This window comes from Littorina saxatilis, linkage group LG7 (genome assembly GCF_037325665.1).
Source record: "Littorina saxatilis isolate snail1 linkage group LG7, US_GU_Lsax_2.0, whole genome shotgun sequence".
Taxonomy (NCBI): Eukaryota; Metazoa; Mollusca; class Gastropoda; order Littorinimorpha; family Littorinidae; genus Littorina; species Littorina saxatilis.
In genome coordinates this window covers 11,597,018-11,608,889 of record NC_090251.1, presented here as the reverse complement: position 1 = coordinate 11,608,889, position 11,872 = coordinate 11,597,018, and positions in this window count along the sequence as shown.

Genomic DNA, 11,872 nt, shown 5'->3' with positions numbered 1-11,872 from the left:
CACATACACCACGACCCTCGTTTCGATTCCCCCTCGATGTTAAAATATTTAGTCAAAACTTGACTAAATATAAAAATGGAGAAAAAAACCATAACGTGCACGTTGCGCCAAAACTGAGAACATGTTCTCCAGGGGAGGCAATCATCTTGCTGTATACATATGTGAACAGCTCAGATCATGGGTCAATAAAGTGTTACACAGATGGTCAAAATTAAAGTACAAGATATTGCACTGGAAGTGGTACTACACTGTTGCTTAGTGTCTGTATGAAACTACAAGGTGAAAATAGAAAAAGAAAAACACGATTCTTGACTTTGATGCGCTTTTTTCTGCTCGTAAACACACATTCTTCTACTCATCACAGCATGCCCCATTATTGAGTTTAAAACACCAATTAAATTTGTTTTGAATAAAACTCACAATTTTACAATAAGAATTTAGAGACCTGAATCAATTAGGTATATCATACTTAGTTTGACTTTTGCAAAACTAAGTAATTACACATTTAATTGAATCAGTCAGACAGACGGAGACATAGAGAGACAGACAGAGGGCAAACACAAATCTGAGAAAGAAACCCCTTTAAAAATGTTACCATGTTTGAAATGAAACATCGCAAGGTGAAGCCATAATTCATCACCTTTCAGTATGACGTCATGAGCGTGTTCCACACTTGAAATGACGTGCTTTTGGAGCTTGGAGTATAATTTCCATTCAACGATCCCAGTTTGTTAAGTTTGAGCATATTTTCAACGTCAAACACCATGAAACTATATATATTTGGAATCAGAAAATGATAAGGAATAGATAGAAGTTGTTTTTAAGTGTCTTTTTTCATAAATAAAGATAGTGGTTATTTATCGGTTTTCTTCATTTTTAAGCATAATTATCAATACAAAACAACAAAACTATATAGTTTTAGATACAGGACGCAATACGGAATACACCAATATAAATTTTCTGTTTCAAATATTAGTTTTTAAAAATGTGAAAAAATGACATATTTCGAACAAACATTTCAATAACAAAACTTTAAGTGACCAAGCTGAAATGCAATCCCATAATCCGGCCTAGATCTGAGATTGTGTGATAAGAAATTCGATCAAATTGATGAAAAACTGTAACTGTGAAAGTGCTGCCTCGACCTTTTGGCAAACGGTAAAATATGACGTCATCAAACTGTCCTATCAATAAACGGAAAAACCTTCTATGAGAAAATCCAATCAAAAATATTCATATCAAATTTCATAAAGATCCACTCAGTATATTATGAGATATGATCTGCAGTGTGAAAAAAAACAATCTCACGCCCATAACGCAACTTATTTGGTCGTGTTCTGCCGATACTATAATGTTTTTCTTTCCTAAAACACACTATAATAGTAGCCCTTCCCAATGTCTATGCTAAAACTGACTTGTCTGTGTTGTCAATGATTTTGCAACAGTGTGAGAACAAAAAGTTTAACAAATCTCACGCCCATAACGTTGTGACACGAAAACTCATTTGGTCGTGTTCTGCCGATACTATAATGTTTTTCTTTCTTAAAACACACTATAATAGTAGCCCTTCCCAAATGCAATGCTAAAAATGACTGGTCTGTGTTGTCAATGATTTTCTGCGAGAATGCGATCTATCTGTTTGTCGCAAAGACCGTGTGACACGAAAGTTATGAGCGGAAGACAAATCTGCTGAGTGCAATTACGTTTCAGAAGATAGTTGGTTAAAACAGTTTATCACTCAGACACGCAAAGGAACACTATAACTTTATTATTCAGGCCATATATTTGCTTTCCTTTGTCATGTATGAAAGCACTGGCCTTGGTTGAAGAAAGTGACCTGACGCTGTGCAACAAATGTGTCGCCATTTTCCGCCGTGTTTTGTAAATAAAACGTGTTTACTACCCACACATAAAAAACGATGCTGTTGGTTCTTTTTATTTTCTTATTGTTTGATTCATGCTTAGCAGTTTAGTATGCTTTGTTTTCTTCTCAATTCAATGGATGGCTATAAAATAAGCATTTAAATGTGAAGGTGTTAACATTACCCATGATCTGAGCTGTTCACATATATATGAAAGCACAATATTCAACGGTTGTTTCCCTTGTCAGAGTATTGAATTTTTGCTTTTGAAAAAGCTACAGACTGGCTTGTGACTTATTATTTCAATGATGTACTGAATGTGCTGTCTACTGTGAGCAGCGGGAGGCATCTGCCTGGAACAGGTGGGCGCCTGTGAGAACAGCTGGATTACCGCGGCGCGGAACTTTAAAAGTGTTGGTCAGCTGTGCAGGTATGCTAGAAGTCTATCCTTATTTGGTTTCACAACAAAAATGCCACAGACATTTTTTTGGGGGGGAGGTGGGGGGGTGAAGGGGAGGGGGAGGGGTGTGGGGGCTGGGGGCATGGAATAACCGAACTTTATCATCATCCGCCGCAGGATCGGTTTTTTTCGTAGCACTGGTAAAGAAAACCATATTTTCCACAAAAATATGATGAAATGAATGCTGCGGTAAACCGGAACGTTTCTTTGTCGAATATTGTCTTTTCTGTGGAAAAAACTACTACAGATAATTTTAAATAAAAAGTGAATGCAAAAAATGCTTTTGAAAAAGCTACAAACATTATTCCGTGGAAAATTTTTTTACTTTGGAAAAAAAACGTTTTTGCGGCAGATGATGACAACACTTTAGTTATTCCAACGAAAATAAAGTTTTTTTCCCGCGACATTTCTGTTATTCTGCACTAAAACCGAATAATGTCATCACCCGCTAAGGATAGAAGTCTTCCTACTTCCTCTTGTTTTGAAACGCACACTCACCCCCACTGGCACCCGACACGAGGTGGGCGGGGCTTATGTCTTGGATGTCACTTGTGTAGGGTGATCACTAACTTTTTGTAGATACTTTGCTTGCCAGAATAAATGAAAGTCAAAGACTGCCTGGAAAATGTGGGCACCTGTGATAGCAGATAGTTGAGCTGCAGCATCGGGTATTCAGGTAGTTAAGCTGCAGCATCGGGTATTCAGATAGTTGAGCTGCAGCATCGGGTATTCAGATAGTTGAGCTGCAACATCGGGTATTCAGATAGTTCCGCTGCAGCATCGGGTATTCAGATAGTTGAGCTGCGGCATCGGGTATTTAGATTGTTGAGCTGCAGCATTCGGGTATTCAGATAGTTGAGCTGCAGCATCGGGTATTCACATAGTTGAGCTGCAACATCGGGTATTCAGATAGTTGACCTGCAACATCGGGTATTCGGATGGTTCAGCCGCAGCATCGGGTATTCAGATAGTTCAGCTGCAGCACCAGGTTTTCGGATAGTTGAGCTGCAGCATCAGGTATTCAGATAGTTGAGCTGCAGCATCGGGTATTCAGAATGTTCAGCCGCAGCATCGGGTATTCAGATAGTTGAGCTGCAGCACCGGGTTTTCGGATAGTTGAGCTGCAGCATCAGGTATTCAGATAGTTAAGCTTCAGCATCGGGTATTCAGATAGTTTAGCTGCAGCATCGGGTATTCAGATAGTTAAGCTTCAGCATCGGGTATTCAGATAGTTCAGCTGCAGCATCGGGTATTCGGATAGTTCAGCTGCAGCATCGGGTATTCAGATAGTTCAGCTGCAGCATCGGAAATTCAATTAGTTCCGCTGCAGCATCGGGTATTCAGATAGTTGAGCTGCAGCATCGGGTATTCAGAGAGTTGAGCTGCAGCATCGGGTATTCAGATAGTTGAGCTGCAGCATCGGGTATTCAGAGAGTTGAGCTGCAGCATCGGGTATTCAGATAGTTCAGCCGCAACATCGGGTATTCAGATAGTTCAGCTGCAGGGTGTGGCTGGGCATGCCGATAAAGAAGTGGCAGTCTCTCCTGCACGGAGGAGCACATGTACGTGAAAGGTAACGTCGGGCTGTATGGCGGCTTACTAGTGCCAGAACGACATAATTGTAAGTATCACGTGAAAACTAGTAATTAACACGTTAGTACCCCCCGCGGGTTAGGGGGAGTCCCATATTGGTTGGGACGAGAAAGAATTTACCCGATGCTACCCAGCATGTCGTAAGAGGCGACTAACGGTTCTGTTTCTCCTTTTACCCTTGTTAAGTGGTTCTTGTATAGAATATAGTCAATGTTTGTAAAGATTTTAGTCAAGCAGTATGTAAGAAATGTTAAGACCTTTGTACTGGAAACTTGCATTCTCCCAGTAAGGTCATATATTGTACTACGTTGCAAGCCCCTGGAGCAATTTTTTGATTAGTGCTTTTGTGAACAAGAAACAATTAACAAGTGGCTCTATCCCATCTCCCCCCTTTCCCCTATCCCATCTCCCCCCTTTCCCCGTCGCGATATAACCTTGAATGGTTGAAAACGACGTTAAACACCAAATAAATAAAAGAAAGAAAGAACACGTTAGTAACAATTATGTTGTGACAATTACTCATTTTCACGTGTTAATTTCTCATTTTCACGTGAAAATTACTATTACTGACGGATTGCTAGGGCCAAAACCGAAAATTAGTCATAAACGCGTAACGCTAACGGACCGGGTTAATGACTAATGTTCACGTGATAATGGTAACCCCAAGTTGTGGCACTAGTATGCCGTCATAGGGCTGTCACTCTCGCTTTCTCTGGGGTTGCTATTCGATCCTCAAAATGAAATATTAACTTGTGTTTCAGCGACCAGGCGACACTGTTTCAGTGCTTGAACAAGATCACATGCACAGACTCGGCAACCCAGGCCCAGCTGGTTACTTCGAGACAGAAAGCACACAGAGACGAATGCGGTAAGTAATGCGTGTCCTTCCTTCATCGTTTCAGTGGAACCCCCTATTAAAAACCTCAACAATCTGAGAACAGCAGGTCTTAAAGAGGAGAATGTCTTAAAATCGGGGTACATTTACAAAAGGTTATGGAGAGAAAAATCTGAAAAATTAAGGCCTTAAAAGGGGGTAGTCATATATATATATATATATATATATATTTTTTTTTTTTGGGGGGGGGGGGGGGGGGAGGACTTAAAAGGGAGGTTCCACTGTACGGGTTTGGAGTGCAACAATTGCGCTGAACTGTTCCTGTAATGTGTGAGTGTGACATTAACCATTTCCTTTATGAATTTCACTTACCCCTTTGACTGCCGGGAGAGTTTAGTTAAAAGAAAGAATAAAAATAAAAACCATAACATACACGTTGCACCAAAACTGAGAAAATGTTCTCCAGGGGAGACAATCATCTTGCTGCATATGAAAGCGCAATATTCAGCGGTTGTTTCTCTTGGAGTTTTCATGGCTAGGTACGTATCCTATACCGCATGAAAGCGGTCAAGAGGTCGCGACACGCACCAGAAAATTGATTTTAAAAGCGAAATGCACCTCAGCTTCAAGCACATTTTCTTCGGTTTGTTCTTGTGCGTTCAGGAGGTTGTTTTTTTTTTTTACTTAGACTCAGAGTCACCTTAAGATGGAAGTCTTTGCATCACCGTTGTTGTTTTTGTTAACCTGCCACAGCATGTGTATGTGTTTTTCTGCTACAAAGTTACACCTACAGGTAAAATCATGTTTGCTTAGACAACTCTGCTTTGAGAGAGATTCAGATTCAGATTCAAAACTTTAATACAAAGGGATAAAGGTTTTAGGCAATGCCTAATCTTCCAACCTGTCCCTTTTAGACATACATGACGAGAGAGAGAGAGAGAGAGAGAGAGAGAGAGAGAGAGAGAGAGAGAGAGAGAGAGAGAGAATAAATAAAAATCTTTACTTTACGAGGGTACTAGAAAACACCCTGTGATATGTGTTTTCACATAGGGGGAATCGAGATAAAGGGTCGTGGTGTACGTGTATGTAAGTGTATGTGTAGAGCGATTCAGAAAAAAACTACTGGACCGATCTTCATAAAACTTTACATTAGAGTTCCTTAGTATGACATAAAAAAAATCATTTTTTATAAATGTCTGATGACGTCATATACGGCTTTTTGTGAAAGTTGAGGCGGCACTGTCACACTCTCATTTTCCAATCAATTTTGCTGAAATTTGGGTCAAGTACTTTTCGACGAAGGCCGGACTTTGGTATTGCATTATTTTCAGCTTGGAGGCTTAAAACTTAATTACTGCGTTTCGTCATTTTCGCAAACAGATTCAAAATTGATTGCATCGTATTCTTCATCAAAATCTGAATCTGAAAAATATACATGTCATATTTACTCTAAAACTGTGATCACAATTAACGATCAAAGGTTAATTAGGTACTATGATTAAAATTTTAGAAATCGATCCAAAAATGATTTCTTCTTATTCTTTATGGTTTCCTTATTTCAAAAATATAAAGATCTTATAGGTTTGTATTAAAAACAAGTTCAGAAAGTTAAAAAGAATACAGAAAAGTGCGCTTTGCTGCTTACCGCAATACACTATTGCGCTGAACTGCCATGTCAATTTCACTTCGTGTTGCACGGGAAACGTGCCGCCGGGATTGACGAAGTTGTCAATAAGTCTTTGTTAAAAAATGCTGTGCGTTCCGTTTCATTGTATGAGTTCGACAGATTGATTAAATGTTGTAATTTCGCCTTACGCGACTTGTTTGTTAATTGGCGGAGTTCATCTCGAAGGCGAACACTTGAAAAAAGGTTATTGAAACATTTTATTTATGACCAAAAAAACCGTTACATTAACGCTTACCCGATGATCATAAACTGTTTATTTGACGTTGTTCATTTGCAAGACGAACATTTTCCTGAACGAAATAGCCACCGTGTTGGCCCAATGATCGCACACCTTTTTATTTGACGTTGTTTATCCGCAAGAACCCCCATAAAAGGGTAGGTTATTGACAAGTTTAATCTATGACAAAAACAACGTTACATATATTTACATTTATCCAATGATCATAAACTGTTCATTTGACGTAGTCCATCTCCAAGGCGATCACTTTCCTGAACGGAATAGCCGTGGAGACTTGAAGGGAGAATTCTTTTTTTAGTTTCTCCACAACGTCCTCCACTCGTCTGGTATGGTACACCACCATCACAGCCGTGTCCAGGTCTGCTCCCACTTCGGCCAATCGCAGCAAGTGCCACTCTATATGCGCGCGCAAGTCTTCGTCACTTCCGCTTCCGTAGATGTCTACGTCATAATTCTGGCCTCGGTTGCACGAATAATGTCCGCCGGCTGACATGAAAATGACGGGAAAATTCTTTCCAGGCTGTACTGTTGTCTTGATCGGTTCTGCTGGTTTGTTTGCCAGGATTTTCTGCTTCCCGCTGAAGACTTCTTTAGTGTTGACCTCCATTATTCTCAGGGGGCACCACTGCAGAAGAACGCGGTCTTCTGGGAAAAGATGACGTAATTGGTTAGGCTGGTGACGCATCATGATGTTGACGTCATCGTAGGAGAGAAGTTGGAGTTGACTTTGGGGCTGCGACATTTGTCTAGAGTTGACTGCTGACCTGATTTGCTGGAGGTTGCATTCGACCACCGTTATATCCTGAAGAAATAGTGTTGGGGACAGTTAAAAACGTTGTTTTCGTGTGCATACAAGGTAGTTTTAAAATACTGTTTAAGAAAAAGATGGCGTTTTGACACGGTGGATAACTTAAATATAAAGTAGAGGAATATCGCTGCATGTTTACATGAAAAATAGTCAGTTTCTGATAGGAAGAGGAGGAAATAAATGTAAGTGTGCATGCAAGTTATTTTTGATAATAACACAGAAATGGACGACTGCGCATACCATACACATAAGTACTTTTGGTAAGACATACCATTTTGTGGTGTAAAAACTCCGTAGTTTGAAAAGCTTTAAATTGTTAAATTTATCTTTTAGCCATCGGCCAATTACTCATTTGCTTAATCTCTTTCACTCCCTCACTCACTCAGTCATTTACGTACTCACCTATTAACTCACTCACCCACTCACCCACTCACCCACTCACTCACTCACTTAATCAATCAATCACTGTTTCAATCATTCAAACAATCGATCAATATATCAATCTATCAATCAATCGACCAATCAATCAATCAACCATTAAGTCACTCACTAAGTCACTCAATCAATCAACCAATCTATCAATCAATGAATAACTCAACCAATCAACAATCACTCAACCAACCAATCAATCAATCAATCAATCATGCCCCTCACCCTTACCAAAACTTGATGGTTGTCAATCACTCACTAACTCACTCACTCACTCATTCAATCGATCGATATATAAATCATCCAACCAACAAATTAATCAATCAATCAATCGATCAATCAATCAATCAACCTATGAATCAATCGATCAATCAGTCGATCAATGAATCAATCAACTAATCAATTAATCAATCAACCAATCAATCAATCAATCACTCAATCACTCAATCAATCACTCAATCACTCAATCAATCAGTTAACCAGACAACCAACCATCAAATCAATCAATCAATCAATCAATCAGTTAACCAACCAACCAAGGATCAAATCGATCAATCAATCAATCAATCAATCATGCCCCTCACCCTTTCCAAGACCTGCCGGTGGTCTCGCAACAATCGCTCTCTCTTGAGCTCAAAGTTGCAGTCGCTGACCGTCATGGTAACGTGGCGTAAGTCAAGTGAGTCTTTCCATTCCTCAATCACCCGCTTCCTAAAACGGCCGAACATCCCCCCTCCCCTGCTGTCCAAACCCAGTCGCCCCGATGATACCAGAAGGCTTTGACCGCCGTCCACTAGTTGGGCGCTAAAGAAACCTACCTGTGATGAGAAGAAGAAGAAAATTAGAATGCGCATAGTTCGTTTGCTAACCAATGAACAGTGACTTTTGTTATTTGCTTTTTAACAACACCAATTACCAAATTCAGTGCTGTACCAACTGAGGGACCCCCTCCCCCACCTCCTGTGTACGGCCCGGGTAAAAGGTATCTTTCAGATGGTTTAGTAAATTCTGAAAGACCAATTGGCAAAGATGTAACAATGGTAAACTTAAACAATACCAGCAGTTTCAATGGTAGCACTTACCGGCTTAGAAATATTCCCATAATTATATAAGATGACTGTCTGCTTTTCTACTACTATATAGAAGCACGCTCGCTTATCAAAATCGGTCAAGGCGGATTACAGGACAACATGTTGAAAATCGAGAAGAAAAAAGGGTTTGTATATAATTGTGAAATATAAGAAGCAAAACTAAGAATGGAACCTAACGCCATTGTTCAGTATTATTTACACACACTAAGAATTGCGCGCGGTGTGCATGCCGATGTGGCATGCATTCACCTATTTTTTGTTGTAATTACGTTTGCTCAAGTCATTGCACGATGTAAAAAGAAGTAAACCGTGTTTTTATTGTAGCACCTTGTTGTGACCCGTTTTGTGGAGCGTTAATATTTTTACGTGAGATTCACGTGCTCCTTGTTCAGTTGTTGTGACCTGGTTTTGGTCGGAGCGTCACAAACTGCGTCGTTTTAGTCTTAGAACACCGTGAGATTCACGTGCTTTTTTTCGTGTTTTGATTTTGAGGTGAGCCCTGCGAATCTGCGTTGCAAGTTTTAGAATACGTGTGACTCACGTGTTTTTAGCTTTGTGATGTCAGCTAGTTCCTTGATGTTCTTTCTGTTAAATATACCGTTTTAAGTTTTGAGCATGCACGGAGTGCGTGATCGGTTACTGATTGGTTGTAAAATAGTAGTTTCACCCGATTCTGTCTTAGGAATGTTGTTGGTTGGTCAATCCGGTGACCTTTGACTTTTGAATAACTATTCCATGTTAGGTTTTTGTTTCCATAAATACCGCTGCTTGACTCCTGTCTCGTCAGTCGATCTGAGGGTTTTAGGAAGCGTTTGGTTTTGATGTAAACGTATGAAGGTTATCAAGTGAACCAACGGAGTGTTTCTTATGTTTTAACGTCAACGTAATGTTCTTGGAGACAGTTGTTTCTCAAGTGTGAATCGTTTTGTGCCCTTCGTTTGTGAGGCAACACGTTTTGGTACTGCTGGTCAACCCACACAGCGCATAAGGTAATTTTGTTGTTACTTGTTTGTGTTGTGTTTTGGTCGCCATTTTGTAATGACTTTGTGAGTTGTTTATGTATAACGTGAGTTGAAAGTCTGACTTGTTGTAGTGTTTCTTTATTGTGTGTTCAATTGTTCTAGTGTTGTGAACGTACAGCAATGTTTTGTAGACGCTAGAAAGTCGCTAATGTTTATAATGATAACTTGTGTGTTCTGTGGTTAACGAAGTTCGAAGTGAAACGTTTTCTCTGACTTTTTCAGCCTTACGTTAAAAGAATTTAGGTAAAAGAAGCTTGCGGTCTGTGGTGATCGTTTGTAAACGGGCTTATTTCTTGTAACGTTATTGAGGGAAAGTGGATGAGTAAATATCTTGTTTGTGACTTTGATTAACGCAGGAACGTTGTCGTTAGACTTTTTTGGTATGACAGTTTGCTTTGTATTCCTGGCCTGATGAGTCAACGTTTTTGTATTTTTCTGAAAGTAGCCATTTTGGTTTTAAACGTATGTATGCTAAGTTTCTTGAGTATTCTTAGTGCTTATGGTATTGTTGAACGTACGGAACGTAATTCTTTATTGTTGTTGAACGTACAGAACGTAACTCTTTATTGTTGTTGAAGGACTAACCAACGAGTGTTTGGTAATTGTAACTTTCTTGTCTGTTTGTCTTCGCCTGTCTTGTGATTGTTTATTTTTCTTGTATTTACTTCTCGTGTCTTGTTAATGCTTTTGATACTTTTGCCATGTCTAATAATTTGTTTTCTTTTCTCTTTTTCTTTCTGTCCATAAGTTTTTTACCGCAATAAGTAGTATCGCAATACGTAGTATCGCAATACGTGGTACTGTAACGATATATATACATTACTGATCCCTAGTGTCAGATGTAAAATAATAAACCAGTACTTTTGCGCGTTATCGCTTGTAACCTGTGTTTGTCATTTCGTATGAACAATATGTAGTACCAGCCTCGCTCACGAAGGCGCGCACAGTAAAAAACTTTAGTTGCTGTCGTCCAGTAAAAAACTTAGCTGCTGACGCCCAGTGAAAGAACGTTAGCTAAAGTAAACAAACTTAGCTGCTGACGCCCAGTAAAGAACTTTTGTTATTGACGCTCAATGAACGTAAACGTAGCTGTTGATAACCAGCAAAAGACTTTATTGTTACCTGTCACTGTGTTAGTGAACCATAGTTTGACATAGATCAACTTGTCGGTTAGAGATCTTCCTACTCCGTATCCGGCGCATTTTTTGTGACTTTTGTGTATTATCCCAAACGACCCTCAGATCGATTCATTTTACTTTATAATCAGATAAACCTTATGTATGTTTTAAGTGCTTTTGAATAAGCGAACATTGTAATGGAGGAGATTCCAGCAGATAAACCATTGGAAGCTTCAGGTTATGACATTAACGGCGATGAAGATGAACATTCTCAAAGGCCTAGGCGTGACATTAAGCCTACTGAAAAAGGTAGAGAGTACCAGATTGAGATCAAAACTAGAAACTTTGCAAGACAACGAACATTCTTGGAACGAGCAATCGGTGAGGTAGTAACAGAGCTTAACCAAGAAACTCCTAATCAAGAGTCGTTAACCAGTCAGAAACAAATTGTTTTGAGCATGTACAAGGATCTTGGTGACATAGAGAAAGGTCTTCGTAGTATTGGTAGCGGTGAAACCATTCAGGAAAGTTGGGATGATGTTCAGAGAACAGTTCAGAACATTATGTTTGACATTGATCGAGCTCTTGACAGACAAACGACTAGCGTGCAGGTGGCTAAGGAGCCTACTTCCAGGCATAGCAGTGTTACACCTAGCGTTGGGTCATCCACCCACAAGTCAGCTAGTGTTAAGTCTGCCATTCATAAAGTAGCTAGCGTTACGTCAGCCA